The sequence below is a fragment of the Hydractinia symbiolongicarpus genome, chromosome 3, assembly GCF_029227915.1.
Source record: "Hydractinia symbiolongicarpus strain clone_291-10 chromosome 3, HSymV2.1, whole genome shotgun sequence".
Classification (NCBI taxonomy): Eukaryota; Metazoa; Cnidaria; class Hydrozoa; order Anthoathecata; family Hydractiniidae; genus Hydractinia; species Hydractinia symbiolongicarpus.
In genome coordinates, this window is record NC_079877.1 from 8,659,026 (window position 1) to 8,669,071 (window position 10,046).

A 10,046-nucleotide genomic window follows, 5' to 3' on the forward strand; every position below is an offset into this window, starting at 1 on the left:
ATAATAATACTAAACCGCGCTGCATATGTCTAGAGCATTTCTTGCTGTTTAATTTCGCATTGACAGTATACACAGTTTCAGCTTTTAACATGATCGACCGTGTGGCATTCGGGCATTGACGCCATCGCGAACATATTATTTAAATATGAACTCGTCCTCGGTAGTATAGTGGTAAGTATCCCCGCCTGTCACGCGGGAGACCGGGGTTCGATTCCCCGCCGGGGAGGTTCTTTTTATCTTGTCAATGTTTCGTTTCACGTCAGTAGCGTTCGCGGGACTGTCCGGGAATACAGATTTACGCCCGGTTAGCTCAGTCGGTAGAGCATCAGACTTTTAATCTGAGGGTCGCGGGTTCGAGTCCCTCATCGGGCGTAACAATTATTTGGTACGATGGTGAACTAACTTTCACCACAATGTCTTGTCGAAAGAGGATGAATAACGTAACATTTGCGGAGTGGCAAAGGCGAAGCAAACTTGATGGGGAACTAGCTCAGATGGTAGAGCGCTCGCTTAGCATGCGAGAGGTACCGGGATCGATGCCCGGGTTCTCCAATGCCTTTTCCATAGGCGTAAAATAAATAAAATTTGCGCAGAGCAATTTGCAGCAGCGTTCGTGTCATGTCGGGATGGCCGAGCGGTCTAAGGCGCCAGACTCAAGACAAAATGTTCTTCCACTCATCGCGTGGAGAATTCTGGTCCTCGAATGAGGGCGTGGGTTCGAATCCCACTTCCGACAACTTTTCCCTGCCCCACAAAATTTTAGGCCTAAAATGCAAGTCCACCGAGCCGGATTTGAACCAGCGACCTAAGGATGCCTGAGTGGTATAAGTTCGTCTACAGTCCTCCGCTCTACCAACTGAGCTATCGGTGGATGTAGCATCGTACAGTTCTTGTGCAGGACTATGCTGGTCATGTCACGTTTGTAGTATGACGTGGTTTTTAAAATGATGCGATAGCTCGCACGTAGCAGAGGGTGGTTTCGATCCACCGACCTCTGGGTTATGGGCCCAGCACGCTTCCTCTGCGCCACTCTGCTGAAGGTAGGTAAGCTGAAATGTGTCTGATGTAAGGTGTAGTTTAGTATTGCGAACAGCACTCGAACTATGACCTTTTTACCATTTCCAGGGGGATTAGCTCACATGGTAGAGCGCTCGCTTTGCATGCGAGAGGTACCGGGATCGATGCCCGGATCCTCCAAGACGATGTTTTTAATTTATTTATTTTTATACTAATTTCAGTAGTTGCCAATGGTCATAAGAGGATTTATGATGCTCCTAAGATTACCTGGTATTAATAATAATAATAATAATACTAAACCGCGCTGCATATGTCTAGAGCATTTCTTGCTGTTTAATTTCGCATTGACAGTATACACAGTTTCAGCTTTTAACATGATCGACCGTGTGGCATTCGGGCATTGACGCCATCGCGAACATATTATTTAAATATGAACTCGTCCTCGGTAGTATAGTGGTAAGTATCCCCGCCTGTCACGCGGGAGACCGGGGTTCGATTCCCCGCCGGGGAGGTTCTTTTTATCTTGTCAATGTTTCGTTTCACGTCAGTAGCGTTCGCGGGACTGTCCGGGAATACAGATTTACGCCCGGTTAGCTCAGTCGGTAGAGCATCAGACTTTTAATCTGAGGGTCGCGGCTTCGAGTCCCTCATCGGGCGTAACATTTATTTGGTACGATGGTGAACTAACTTTCACCACAATGTCTTGTCGAAAGAGGATGAATAACGTAACATTTGCGGAGTGGCAAAGGCGAAGCAAACTTGATGGGGAACTAGCTCAGATGGTAGAGCGCTCGCTTAGCATGCGAGAGGTACCGGGATCGATGCCCGGGTTCTCCAATGCCTTTTCCATAGGCGTAAAATAAATGAAATTTGCGCAGAGCAATTTGCAGCAGCGTTCGTGTCATGTCGGGATGGCCGAGCGGTCTAAGGCGCCAGACTCAAGACAAAATGTTCTTCCACTCATCGCGTGGAGAATTCTGGTCCTCGAATGAGGGCGTGGGTTCGAATCCCACTTCCGACAACTTTTCCCTGCCACACAAAATTTTAGGCCTAAAATGCAAGTCCACCGAGCCGGATTTGAACCAGCGACCTAAGGATGCCTGAGTGGTATAAGTTCGTCTACAGTCCTCCGCTCTACCAACTGAGCTATCGGTGGATGTAGCATCGTACAGTTCTTGTGCAGGACTATGCAGGTCATGTCACGTTTGTAGTATGACGTGGTTTTTAAAATGATGCGATAGCTCGCACGTAGCAGAGGGTGGTTTCGATCCACCGACCTCTGGGTTATGGGCCCAGCACGCTTCCTCTGCGCCACTCTGCTGAAGGTAGGTAAGCTGAAATGTGTCTGATGTAAGGTGTAGTTTAGTATTGCGAACAGCACTCGAACTATGACCTTTTTACCATTTCCAGGGGGATTAGCTCACATGGTAGAGCGCTCGCTTTGCATGCGAGAGGTACCGGGATCGATGCCCGGATCCTCCAAGACGATGTTTTTAATTTATTTATTTTTATACTAATTTCAGTAGTTGCCAATGGTCATAAGAGGATTTATGATGCTCCTAAGATTACCTGGTATTAATAATAATAATAATAATACTAAACCGCGCTGCATATGTCTAGAGCATTTCTTGCTGTTTAATTTCGCATTGACAGTATACACAGTTTCAGCTTTTAACATGATCGACCGTGTGGCATTCGGGCATTGACGCCATCGCGAACATATTATTTAAATATGAACTCGTCCTCGGTAGTATAGTGGTAAGTATCCCCGCCTGTCACGCGGGAGACCGGGGTTCGATTCCCCGCCGGGGAGGTTCTTTTTATCTTGTCAATGTTTCGTTTCACGTCAGTAGCGTTTGCGGGACTGTCCGGGAATACAGATTTACGCCCGGTTAGCTCAGTCGGTAGAGCATCAGACTTTTAATCTGAGGGTCGCGGGTTCGAGTCCCTCATCGGGCGTAACAATTATTTGGTACGATGGTGAACTAACTTTCACCACAATGTCTTGTCGAAAGAGGATGAATAACGTAACATTTGCGGAGTGGCAAAGGCGAAGCAAACTTGATGGGGAACTAGCTCAGATGGTAGAGCGCTCGCTTAGCATGCGAGAGGTACCGGGATCGATGCCCGGGTTCTCCAATGCCTTTTCCATAGGCGTAAAATAAATGAAATTTGCGCAGAGCAATTTGCAGCAGCGTTCGTGTCATGTCGGGATGGCCGAGCGGTCTAAGGCGCCAGACTCAAGACAAAATGTTCTTCCACTCATCGCGTGGAGAATTCTGGTCCTCGAATGAGGGCGTGGGTTCGAATTCCACTTCCGACAACTTTTCCCTGCCACACAAAATTTTAGGCCTAAAATGCAAGTCCACCGAGCCGGATTTGAACCAGCGACCTAAGGATGCCTGAGTGGTATAAGTTCGTCTACAGTCCTCCGCTCTACCAACTGAGCTATCGGTGGATGTAGCATCGTACAGTTCTTGTGCAGGACTATGCAGGTCATGTCACGTTTGTAGTATGACGTGGTTTTTAAAATGATGCGATAGCTCGCACGTAGCAGAGGGTGGTTTCGATCCACCGACCTCTGGGTTATGGGCCCAGCACGCTTCCTCTGCGCCACTCTGCTGAATGTAGGTAAGCTGAAATGTGTCTGATGTAAGGTGTAGTTTAGTATTGCGAACAGCACTCGAACTATGACCTTTTTACCATTTCCAGGGGGATTAGCTCACATGGTAGAGCGCTCGCTTTGCATGCGAGAGGTACCGGGATCGATGCCCGGATCCTCCAAGACGATGTTTTTAATTTATTTATTTTTATACTAATTTCAGTAGTTGCCAATGGTCATAAGAGGATTTATGATGCTCCTAAGATTACCTGGTATTAATAATAATAATAATAATACTAAACCGCGCTGCATATGTCTAGAGCATTTCTTGCTGTTTAATTTCGCATTGACAGTATACACAGTTTCAGCTTTTAACATGATCGACCGTGTGGCATTCGGGCATTGACACCATCGCGAACATATTATTTAAATATGAACTCGTCCTCGGTAGTATAGTGGTAAGTATCCCCGCCTGTCACGCGGGAGACCGGGGTTCGATTCCCCGCCGGGGAGGTTCTTTTTATCTTGTCAATGTTTCGTTTCACGTCAGTAGCGTTCGCGGGACTGTCCGGGAATACCGATTTACGCCCGGTTAGCTCAGTCGGTAGAGCATCAGACTTTTAATCTGAGGGTCGCGGGTTCGAGTCCCTCATCGGGCGTAACAATTATTTGGTACGATGGTGAACTAACTTTCACCACAATGTCTTGTCGAAAGAGGATGAATAACGTAACATTTGCGGAGTGGCAAAGGCGAAGCAAACTTGATGGGGAACTAGCTCAGATGGTAGAGCGCTCGCTTAGCATGCGAGAGGTACCGGGATCGATGCCCGGGTTCTCCAATGCCTTTTCCATAGGCGTAAAATAAATGAAATTTGCGCAGAGCATTTTGCAGCAGCGTTCGTGTCATGTCGGGATGGCCGAGCGGTCTAAGGCGCCAGACTCAAGACAAAATGTTCTTCCACTCATCGCGTGGAGAATTCTGGTCCTCGAATGAGGGCGTGGGTTCGAATCCCACTTCCGACAACTTTTCCCTGCCACACAAAATTTTAGGCCTAAAATGCAAGTCCACCGAGCCGGATTTGAACCAGCGACCTAAGGATGCCTGAGTGGTATAAGTTCGTCTACAGTCCTCCGCTCTACCAACTGAGCTATCGGTGGATGTAGCATCGTACAGTTCTTGTGCAGGACTATGCAGGTCATGTCACGTTTGTAGTATGACGTGGTTTTTAAAATGATGCGATAGCTCGCACGTAGCAGAGGGTGGTTTCGATCCACCGACGTCTGGGCTATGGGCCCAGCACGCTTCCTCTGCGCCACTCTGCTGAAGGTAGGTAAGCTGAAATGTGTCTGATGTAAGGTGTAGTTTAGTATTGCGAACAGCACTCGAACTATGACCTTTTTACCATTTCCAGGGGGATTAGCTCACATGGTAGAGCGCTCGCTTTGCATGCGAGAGGTACCGGGATCGATGCCCGGATCCTCCAAGACGATGTTTTTAATTTATTTATTTTTATACTAATTTCAGTAGTTGCCAATGGTCATAAGAGGATTTATGATGCTCCTAAGATTACCTGGTATTAATAATAATAATAATAATACTAAACCGCGCTGCATATGTCTAGAGCATTTCTTGCTGTTTAATTTCGCATTGACAGTATACACAGTTTCAGCTTTTAACATGATCGACCGTGTGGCATTCGGGCATTGACGCCATCGCGAACATATTATTTAAATATGAACTCGTCCTTGGTAGTATAGTGGTAAGTATCCCCGCCTGTCACGCGGGAGACCGGGGTTCGATTCCCCGCCGGGGAGGTTCTTTTTATCTTGTCAATGTTTCGTTTCACGTCAGTAGCGTTCGCGGGACTGTCCGGGAATACAGATTTACGCCCGGTTAGCTCAGTCGGTAGAGCATCAGACTTTTAATCTGAGGGTCGCGGGTTCGAGTCCCTCATCGGGCGTAACAATTATTTGGTACGATGGTGAACTAACTTTCACCACAATGTCTTGTCGAAAGAGGATGAATAACGTAACATTTGCGGAGTGGCAAAGGCGAAGCAAACTTGATGGGGAACTAGCTCAGATGGTAGAGCGCTCGCTTAGCATGCGAGAGGTACCGGGATCGATGCCCGGGTTCTCCAGTGCCTTTTCCATAGGCGTAAAATAAATGAAATTTGCGCAGAGCAATTTGCAGCAGCGTTCGTGTCATGTCGGGATGGCCGAGCGGTCTAAGGCGCCAGACTCAAGACAAAATGTTCTTCCACTCATCGCGTGGAGAATTCTGGTCCTCGAATGAGGGCGTGGGTTCGAATCCCACTTCCGACAACTTTTCCCTGCCACACAAAATTTTAGGCCTAAAATGCAAGTCCACCGAGCCGGATTTGAACCAGCGACCTAAGGATGCCTGAGTGGTATAAGTTCGTCTACAGTCCTCCGCTCTACCAACTGAGCTATCGGTGGATGTAGCATCGTACAGTTCTTGTGCAGGACTATGCAGGTCATGTCACGTTTGTAGTATGACGTGGTTTTTAAAATGATGCGATAGCTCGCACGTAGCAGAGGGTGGTTTCGATCCACCGACCTCTGAGTTATGGGCCCAGCACGCTTCCTCTGCGCCACTCTGCTGAAGGTAGGTAAGCTGAAATGTGTCTGATGTAAGGTGTAGTTTAGTATTGTGAACAGCACTCGAACTATGACCTTTTTACCATTTCCAGGGGGATTAGCTCACATGGTAGAGCGCTCGCTTTGCATGCGAGAGGTACCGGGATCGATGCCCGGATCCTCCAAGACGATGTTTTTAATTTATTTATTTTTATACTAATTTCAGTAGTTGCCAATGGTCATAAGAGGATTTATGATGCTCCTAAGATTACCTGGTATTAATAATAATAATAATAATACTAAACCGCGCTGCATATGTCTAGAGCATTTCTTGCTGTTTAATTTCGCATTGACAGTATACACAGTTTCAGCTTTTAACATGATCGACCGTGTGGCATTCGGGCATTGACGCCATCGCGAACATATTATTTAAATATGAACTCGTCCTCGGTAGTATAGTGGTAAGTATCCCCGCCTGTCACGCGGGAGACCGGGGTTCGATTCCCCGCCGGGGAGGTTCTTTTTATCTTGTCAATGTTTTGTTTCACGTCAGTAGCGTTCGCGGGACTGTCCGGGAATACAGATTTACGCCCGGTTAGCTCAGTCGGTAGAGCATCAGACTTTTAATCTGAGGGTCGCGGGTTCGAGTCCCTCATCGGGCGTAACAATTATTTGGTACGATGGTGAACTAACTTTCACCACAATGTCTTGTCGAAAGAGGATGAATAACGTAACATTTGCGGAGTGGCAAAGGCGAAGCAAACTTGATGGGGAACTAGCTCAGATGGTAGAGCGCTCGCTTAGCATGCGAGAGGTACCGGGATCGATGCCCGGGTTCTCCAATGCCTTTTCCATAGGCGTAAAATAAATGAAATTTGCGCAGAGCAATTTGCAGCAGCGTTCGTGTCATGTCGGGATGGCCGAGCGGTCTAAGGCGCCAGACTCAAGACAAAATGTTCTTCCACTCATCGCGTGGAGAATTCTGGTCCTCGAATGAGGGCGTGGGTTCGAATCCCACTTCCGACAACTTTTCCCTGCCACACAAAATTTTAGGCCTAAAATGCAAGTCCACCGAGCCGGATTTGAACCAGCGACCTAAGGATGCCTGAGTGGTATAAGTTCGTCTACAGTCCTCCGCTCTACCAACTGAGCTATCAGTGGATGTAGCATCGTACAGTTCTTGTGCAGGACTATGCAGGTCATGTCACGTTTGTAGTATGACGTGGTTTTTAAAATGATGCGATAGCTCGCACGTAGCAGAGGGTGGTTTCGATCCACCGACCTCTGGGTTATGGGCCCAGCACGCTTCCTCTGCGCCACTCTGCTGAAGGTAGGTAAGCTGAAATGTGTCTGATGTAAGGTGTAGTTTAGTATTGCGAACAGCACTCGAACTATGACCTTTTTACCATTTCCAGGGGGATTAGCTCACATGGTAGAGCGCTCGCTTTGCATGCGAGAGGTACCGGGATCGATGCCCGGATCCTCCAAGACGATGTTTTTAATTTATTTATTTTTATACTAATTTCATTAGTTGCCAATGGTCATAAGAGGATTTATGATGCTCCTAAGATTACCTGGTATTAATAATAATAATAATAATACTAAACCGCGCTGCATATGTCTAGAGCATTTCTTGCTGTTTAATTTCGCATTGACAGTATACACAGTTTCAGCTTTTAACATGATCGACCGTGTGGCATTCGGGCATTGACGCCGTCGCGAACATATTATTTAAATATGAACTCGTCCTCGGTAGTATAGTGGTAAGTATCCCCGCCTGTCACGCGGGAGACCGGGGTTCGATTCCCCGCCGGGGAGGTTCTTTTTATCTTGTCAATGTTTCGTTTCACGTCAGTAGCGTTCGCGGGACTGTCCGGGAATACAGATTTACGCCCGGTTAGCTCAGTCGGTAGAGCATCAGACTTTTAATCTGAGGGTCGCGGGTTCGAGTCCCTCATCGGGCGTAACAATTATTTGGTACGATGGTGAACTAACTTTCACCACAATGTCTTGTCGAAAGAGGATGAATAACGTAACATTTGCGGAGTGGCAAAGGCGAAGCAAACTTGATGGGGAACTAGCTCAGATGGTAGAGCGCTCGCTTAGCATGCGAGAGGTACCGGGATCGATGCCCGGGTTCTCCAATGCCTTTTCCATAGGCGTAAAATAAATGAAATTTGCGCAGAGCAATTTGCAGCAGCGTTCGTGTCATGTCGGGATGGCCGAGCGGTCTAAGGCGCCAGACTCAAGACAAAATGTTCTTCCACTCATCGCGTGGAGAATTCTGGTCCTCGAATGAGGGCGTGGGTTCGAATCCCACTTCCGACAACTTTTCCCTGCCACACAAAATTTTAGGCCTAAAATGCAAGTCCACCGAGCCGGATTTGCACCAGCGACCTAAGGATGCCTGAGTGGTATAAGTTCGTCTACAGTCCTCCGCTCTACCAACTGAGCTATCGGTGGATGTAGCATCGTACAGTTCTTGTGCAGGACTATGCAGGTCATGTCACGTTTGTAGTATGACGTGGTTTTTAAAATGATGCGATAGCTCGCACGTAGCAGAGGGTGGTTTCGATCCACCGACCTCTGGGTTATGGGCCCAGCACGCTTCCTCTGCGCCACTCTGCTGAAGGTAGGTAAGCTGAAATGTGTCTGATGTAAGGTGTAGTTTAGTATTGCGAACAGCACTCGAACTATGAACTTTTTACCATTTCCAGGGGGATTAGCTCACATGGTAGAGCGCTCGGTTTGCATGCGAGAGGTACCGGGATCGATGCCCGGATCCTCCAAGACGATGTTTTTAATTTATTTATTTTTATACTAATTTCAGTAGTTGCCAATGGTCATAAGAGGATTTATGATGCTCCTAAGATTACCTGGTATTAATAATAATAATAATAATACTAAACCGCGCTGCATATGTGTAGAGCATTTCTTGCTGTTTAATTTCGCATTGACAGTATACACAGTTTCAGCTTTTAACATGATCGACCGTGTGGCATTCGGGCATTGACGCCATCGCGAGCATATTATTTAAATATGAACTCGTCCTCGGTAGTATAGTGGTAAGTATCCCCGCCTGTCACGCGGGAGACTGGGGTTTGATTCCCCGCCGGGGAGGTTCTTTTTATCTTGTCAATGTTTCGTTTCACGTCAGTAGCGTTCGCGGGACTGTCCGGGAATACAGATTTACGCCCGGTTAGCTCAGTCGGTAGAGCATCAGACTTTTAATCTGAGGGTCGCGGGTTCGAGTCCCTCATCGGGCGTAACAATTATTTGGTACGATGGTGAACTAACTTTCACCACAATGTCTTGTCGAAAGAGGATGAATAACGTAACATTTGCGGAGTGGCAAAGGCGAAGCAAACTTGATGGGGAACTAGCTCAGATGGTAGAGCGCTCGCTTAGCATGCGAGAGGTACCGGGATCGATGCCCGGGTTCTCCAATGCCTTTTCCATAGGCGTAAAATAAATGAAATTTGCGCAGAGCAATTTGCAGCAGCGTTCGTGTCATGTCGGGATGGCCGAGCGGTCTAAGGCGCCAGACTCAAGACAAAATGTTCTTCCACTCATCGCGTGGAGAATTCTGGTCCTCGAATGAGGGCGTGGGTTCGAATCCCACTTCCGACAACTTTTCCCTGCCACACAAAATTTTAGGCCTAAAATGCAAGTCCACCGAGCCGGATTTGCACCAGCGACCTAAGGATGCCTGAGTGGTATAAGTTCGTCTACAGTCCTCCGCTCTACCAACTGAGCTATCGGTGGATGCAGCATCGTACAGTTCTTGTGCAGGACTATGCAGGTCATGTCACGTTTGTAGTATGAC

The 10,046-nt window shown here is 47.5% G+C and overlaps 44 non-coding genes across 44 annotated transcripts; 36 read left to right on the forward strand and 8 right to left on the reverse strand.

The window, feature by feature from the left end:
- Positions 1–154: 154 nt before the first annotated feature.
- Trnad-guc (transfer RNA aspartic acid (anticodon GUC)) lies at positions 155–226 on the forward strand. The gene has a single exon. It is a non-coding gene; the product is annotated as a tRNA-Asp (tRNA).
- A 73-nt stretch (positions 227–299) lies between these two features.
- On the forward strand, positions 300–372 carry Trnak-uuu (transfer RNA lysine (anticodon UUU)). Its single transcript has one exon. It is a non-coding gene; the product is annotated as a tRNA-Lys (tRNA).
- A 107-nt stretch (positions 373–479) lies between these two features.
- Trnaa-agc (transfer RNA alanine (anticodon AGC)) lies at positions 480–552 on the forward strand. The gene has a single exon. It is a non-coding gene; the product is annotated as a tRNA-Ala (tRNA).
- Positions 553–620: 68 nt separating this feature from the next.
- On the forward strand, positions 621–736 carry Trnal-caa (transfer RNA leucine (anticodon CAA)). Its single transcript has 2 exons — positions 621–658; positions 691–736. It is a non-coding gene; the product is annotated as a tRNA-Leu (tRNA).
- A 41-nt stretch (positions 737–777) lies between these two features.
- Trnay-gua (transfer RNA tyrosine (anticodon GUA)) lies at positions 778–871 on the reverse strand. Its single transcript has 2 exons — positions 835–871; positions 778–813 (listed from the first exon to the last, which is right to left on the reverse strand). It is a non-coding gene; the product is annotated as a tRNA-Tyr (tRNA).
- A 253-nt stretch (positions 872–1,124) lies between these two features.
- Trnaa-ugc (transfer RNA alanine (anticodon UGC)) lies at positions 1,125–1,197 on the forward strand. The gene has a single exon. It is a non-coding gene; the product is annotated as a tRNA-Ala (tRNA).
- Positions 1,198–1,456: 259 nt separating this feature from the next.
- Positions 1,457–1,528, forward strand: Trnad-guc (transfer RNA aspartic acid (anticodon GUC)). Its single transcript has one exon. It is a non-coding gene; the product is annotated as a tRNA-Asp (tRNA).
- A 253-nt stretch (positions 1,529–1,781) lies between these two features.
- On the forward strand, positions 1,782–1,854 carry Trnaa-agc (transfer RNA alanine (anticodon AGC)). The gene has a single exon. It is a non-coding gene; the product is annotated as a tRNA-Ala (tRNA).
- Positions 1,855–1,922: 68 nt separating this feature from the next.
- On the forward strand, positions 1,923–2,038 carry Trnal-caa (transfer RNA leucine (anticodon CAA)). Its single transcript has 2 exons — positions 1,923–1,960; positions 1,993–2,038. It is a non-coding gene; the product is annotated as a tRNA-Leu (tRNA).
- A 41-nt stretch (positions 2,039–2,079) lies between these two features.
- On the reverse strand, positions 2,080–2,173 carry Trnay-gua (transfer RNA tyrosine (anticodon GUA)). The gene is made up of 2 exons: positions 2,137–2,173; positions 2,080–2,115 (listed from the first exon to the last, which is right to left on the reverse strand). It is a non-coding gene; the product is annotated as a tRNA-Tyr (tRNA).
- Positions 2,174–2,426: 253 nt separating this feature from the next.
- On the forward strand, positions 2,427–2,499 carry Trnaa-ugc (transfer RNA alanine (anticodon UGC)). The gene has a single exon. It is a non-coding gene; the product is annotated as a tRNA-Ala (tRNA).
- A 259-nt stretch (positions 2,500–2,758) lies between these two features.
- Trnad-guc (transfer RNA aspartic acid (anticodon GUC)) lies at positions 2,759–2,830 on the forward strand. Its single transcript has one exon. It is a non-coding gene; the product is annotated as a tRNA-Asp (tRNA).
- Positions 2,831–2,903: 73 nt separating this feature from the next.
- Positions 2,904–2,976, forward strand: Trnak-uuu (transfer RNA lysine (anticodon UUU)). The gene has a single exon. It is a non-coding gene; the product is annotated as a tRNA-Lys (tRNA).
- Positions 2,977–3,083: 107 nt separating this feature from the next.
- Positions 3,084–3,156, forward strand: Trnaa-agc (transfer RNA alanine (anticodon AGC)). The gene has a single exon. It is a non-coding gene; the product is annotated as a tRNA-Ala (tRNA).
- Positions 3,157–3,224: 68 nt separating this feature from the next.
- Trnal-caa (transfer RNA leucine (anticodon CAA)) lies at positions 3,225–3,340 on the forward strand. Its single transcript has 2 exons — positions 3,225–3,262; positions 3,295–3,340. It is a non-coding gene; the product is annotated as a tRNA-Leu (tRNA).
- Positions 3,341–3,381: 41 nt separating this feature from the next.
- On the reverse strand, positions 3,382–3,475 carry Trnay-gua (transfer RNA tyrosine (anticodon GUA)). Its single transcript has 2 exons — positions 3,439–3,475; positions 3,382–3,417 (listed from the first exon to the last, which is right to left on the reverse strand). It is a non-coding gene; the product is annotated as a tRNA-Tyr (tRNA).
- Positions 3,476–3,728: 253 nt separating this feature from the next.
- Positions 3,729–3,801, forward strand: Trnaa-ugc (transfer RNA alanine (anticodon UGC)). Its single transcript has one exon. It is a non-coding gene; the product is annotated as a tRNA-Ala (tRNA).
- Positions 3,802–4,060: 259 nt separating this feature from the next.
- Trnad-guc (transfer RNA aspartic acid (anticodon GUC)) lies at positions 4,061–4,132 on the forward strand. The gene has a single exon. It is a non-coding gene; the product is annotated as a tRNA-Asp (tRNA).
- Positions 4,133–4,205: 73 nt separating this feature from the next.
- On the forward strand, positions 4,206–4,278 carry Trnak-uuu (transfer RNA lysine (anticodon UUU)). Its single transcript has one exon. It is a non-coding gene; the product is annotated as a tRNA-Lys (tRNA).
- A 107-nt stretch (positions 4,279–4,385) lies between these two features.
- Trnaa-agc (transfer RNA alanine (anticodon AGC)) lies at positions 4,386–4,458 on the forward strand. The gene has a single exon. It is a non-coding gene; the product is annotated as a tRNA-Ala (tRNA).
- A 68-nt stretch (positions 4,459–4,526) lies between these two features.
- Trnal-caa (transfer RNA leucine (anticodon CAA)) lies at positions 4,527–4,642 on the forward strand. Its single transcript has 2 exons — positions 4,527–4,564; positions 4,597–4,642. It is a non-coding gene; the product is annotated as a tRNA-Leu (tRNA).
- A 41-nt stretch (positions 4,643–4,683) lies between these two features.
- Trnay-gua (transfer RNA tyrosine (anticodon GUA)) lies at positions 4,684–4,777 on the reverse strand. Its single transcript has 2 exons — positions 4,741–4,777; positions 4,684–4,719 (listed from the first exon to the last, which is right to left on the reverse strand). It is a non-coding gene; the product is annotated as a tRNA-Tyr (tRNA).
- A 253-nt stretch (positions 4,778–5,030) lies between these two features.
- Positions 5,031–5,103, forward strand: Trnaa-ugc (transfer RNA alanine (anticodon UGC)). The gene has a single exon. It is a non-coding gene; the product is annotated as a tRNA-Ala (tRNA).
- A 259-nt stretch (positions 5,104–5,362) lies between these two features.
- Trnad-guc (transfer RNA aspartic acid (anticodon GUC)) lies at positions 5,363–5,434 on the forward strand. Its single transcript has one exon. It is a non-coding gene; the product is annotated as a tRNA-Asp (tRNA).
- Positions 5,435–5,507: 73 nt separating this feature from the next.
- On the forward strand, positions 5,508–5,580 carry Trnak-uuu (transfer RNA lysine (anticodon UUU)). Its single transcript has one exon. It is a non-coding gene; the product is annotated as a tRNA-Lys (tRNA).
- Positions 5,581–5,687: 107 nt separating this feature from the next.
- On the forward strand, positions 5,688–5,760 carry Trnaa-agc (transfer RNA alanine (anticodon AGC)). The gene has a single exon. It is a non-coding gene; the product is annotated as a tRNA-Ala (tRNA).
- Positions 5,761–5,828: 68 nt separating this feature from the next.
- Trnal-caa (transfer RNA leucine (anticodon CAA)) lies at positions 5,829–5,944 on the forward strand. Its single transcript has 2 exons — positions 5,829–5,866; positions 5,899–5,944. It is a non-coding gene; the product is annotated as a tRNA-Leu (tRNA).
- A 41-nt stretch (positions 5,945–5,985) lies between these two features.
- Trnay-gua (transfer RNA tyrosine (anticodon GUA)) lies at positions 5,986–6,079 on the reverse strand. The gene is made up of 2 exons: positions 6,043–6,079; positions 5,986–6,021 (listed from the first exon to the last, which is right to left on the reverse strand). It is a non-coding gene; the product is annotated as a tRNA-Tyr (tRNA).
- A 253-nt stretch (positions 6,080–6,332) lies between these two features.
- Positions 6,333–6,405, forward strand: Trnaa-ugc (transfer RNA alanine (anticodon UGC)). The gene has a single exon. It is a non-coding gene; the product is annotated as a tRNA-Ala (tRNA).
- A 259-nt stretch (positions 6,406–6,664) lies between these two features.
- Trnad-guc (transfer RNA aspartic acid (anticodon GUC)) lies at positions 6,665–6,736 on the forward strand. The gene has a single exon. It is a non-coding gene; the product is annotated as a tRNA-Asp (tRNA).
- A 73-nt stretch (positions 6,737–6,809) lies between these two features.
- Trnak-uuu (transfer RNA lysine (anticodon UUU)) lies at positions 6,810–6,882 on the forward strand. Its single transcript has one exon. It is a non-coding gene; the product is annotated as a tRNA-Lys (tRNA).
- Positions 6,883–6,989: 107 nt separating this feature from the next.
- Trnaa-agc (transfer RNA alanine (anticodon AGC)) lies at positions 6,990–7,062 on the forward strand. Its single transcript has one exon. It is a non-coding gene; the product is annotated as a tRNA-Ala (tRNA).
- Positions 7,063–7,130: 68 nt separating this feature from the next.
- Trnal-caa (transfer RNA leucine (anticodon CAA)) lies at positions 7,131–7,246 on the forward strand. Its single transcript has 2 exons — positions 7,131–7,168; positions 7,201–7,246. It is a non-coding gene; the product is annotated as a tRNA-Leu (tRNA).
- Positions 7,247–7,287: 41 nt separating this feature from the next.
- Positions 7,288–7,381, reverse strand: Trnay-gua (transfer RNA tyrosine (anticodon GUA)). The gene is made up of 2 exons: positions 7,345–7,381; positions 7,288–7,323 (listed from the first exon to the last, which is right to left on the reverse strand). It is a non-coding gene; the product is annotated as a tRNA-Tyr (tRNA).
- Positions 7,382–7,634: 253 nt separating this feature from the next.
- On the forward strand, positions 7,635–7,707 carry Trnaa-ugc (transfer RNA alanine (anticodon UGC)). Its single transcript has one exon. It is a non-coding gene; the product is annotated as a tRNA-Ala (tRNA).
- Positions 7,708–7,966: 259 nt separating this feature from the next.
- Positions 7,967–8,038, forward strand: Trnad-guc (transfer RNA aspartic acid (anticodon GUC)). The gene has a single exon. It is a non-coding gene; the product is annotated as a tRNA-Asp (tRNA).
- A 73-nt stretch (positions 8,039–8,111) lies between these two features.
- On the forward strand, positions 8,112–8,184 carry Trnak-uuu (transfer RNA lysine (anticodon UUU)). Its single transcript has one exon. It is a non-coding gene; the product is annotated as a tRNA-Lys (tRNA).
- A 107-nt stretch (positions 8,185–8,291) lies between these two features.
- Positions 8,292–8,364, forward strand: Trnaa-agc (transfer RNA alanine (anticodon AGC)). Its single transcript has one exon. It is a non-coding gene; the product is annotated as a tRNA-Ala (tRNA).
- Positions 8,365–8,432: 68 nt separating this feature from the next.
- On the forward strand, positions 8,433–8,548 carry Trnal-caa (transfer RNA leucine (anticodon CAA)). The gene is made up of 2 exons: positions 8,433–8,470; positions 8,503–8,548. It is a non-coding gene; the product is annotated as a tRNA-Leu (tRNA).
- A 41-nt stretch (positions 8,549–8,589) lies between these two features.
- On the reverse strand, positions 8,590–8,683 carry Trnay-gua (transfer RNA tyrosine (anticodon GUA)). Its single transcript has 2 exons — positions 8,647–8,683; positions 8,590–8,625 (listed from the first exon to the last, which is right to left on the reverse strand). It is a non-coding gene; the product is annotated as a tRNA-Tyr (tRNA).
- Positions 8,684–9,413: 730 nt separating this feature from the next.
- Trnak-uuu (transfer RNA lysine (anticodon UUU)) lies at positions 9,414–9,486 on the forward strand. The gene has a single exon. It is a non-coding gene; the product is annotated as a tRNA-Lys (tRNA).
- A 107-nt stretch (positions 9,487–9,593) lies between these two features.
- Trnaa-agc (transfer RNA alanine (anticodon AGC)) lies at positions 9,594–9,666 on the forward strand. The gene has a single exon. It is a non-coding gene; the product is annotated as a tRNA-Ala (tRNA).
- A 68-nt stretch (positions 9,667–9,734) lies between these two features.
- Positions 9,735–9,850, forward strand: Trnal-caa (transfer RNA leucine (anticodon CAA)). Its single transcript has 2 exons — positions 9,735–9,772; positions 9,805–9,850. It is a non-coding gene; the product is annotated as a tRNA-Leu (tRNA).
- A 41-nt stretch (positions 9,851–9,891) lies between these two features.
- Trnay-gua (transfer RNA tyrosine (anticodon GUA)) lies at positions 9,892–9,985 on the reverse strand. Its single transcript has 2 exons — positions 9,949–9,985; positions 9,892–9,927 (listed from the first exon to the last, which is right to left on the reverse strand). It is a non-coding gene; the product is annotated as a tRNA-Tyr (tRNA).
- Between the last annotated feature and the right edge of the window lie 61 nt (positions 9,986–10,046).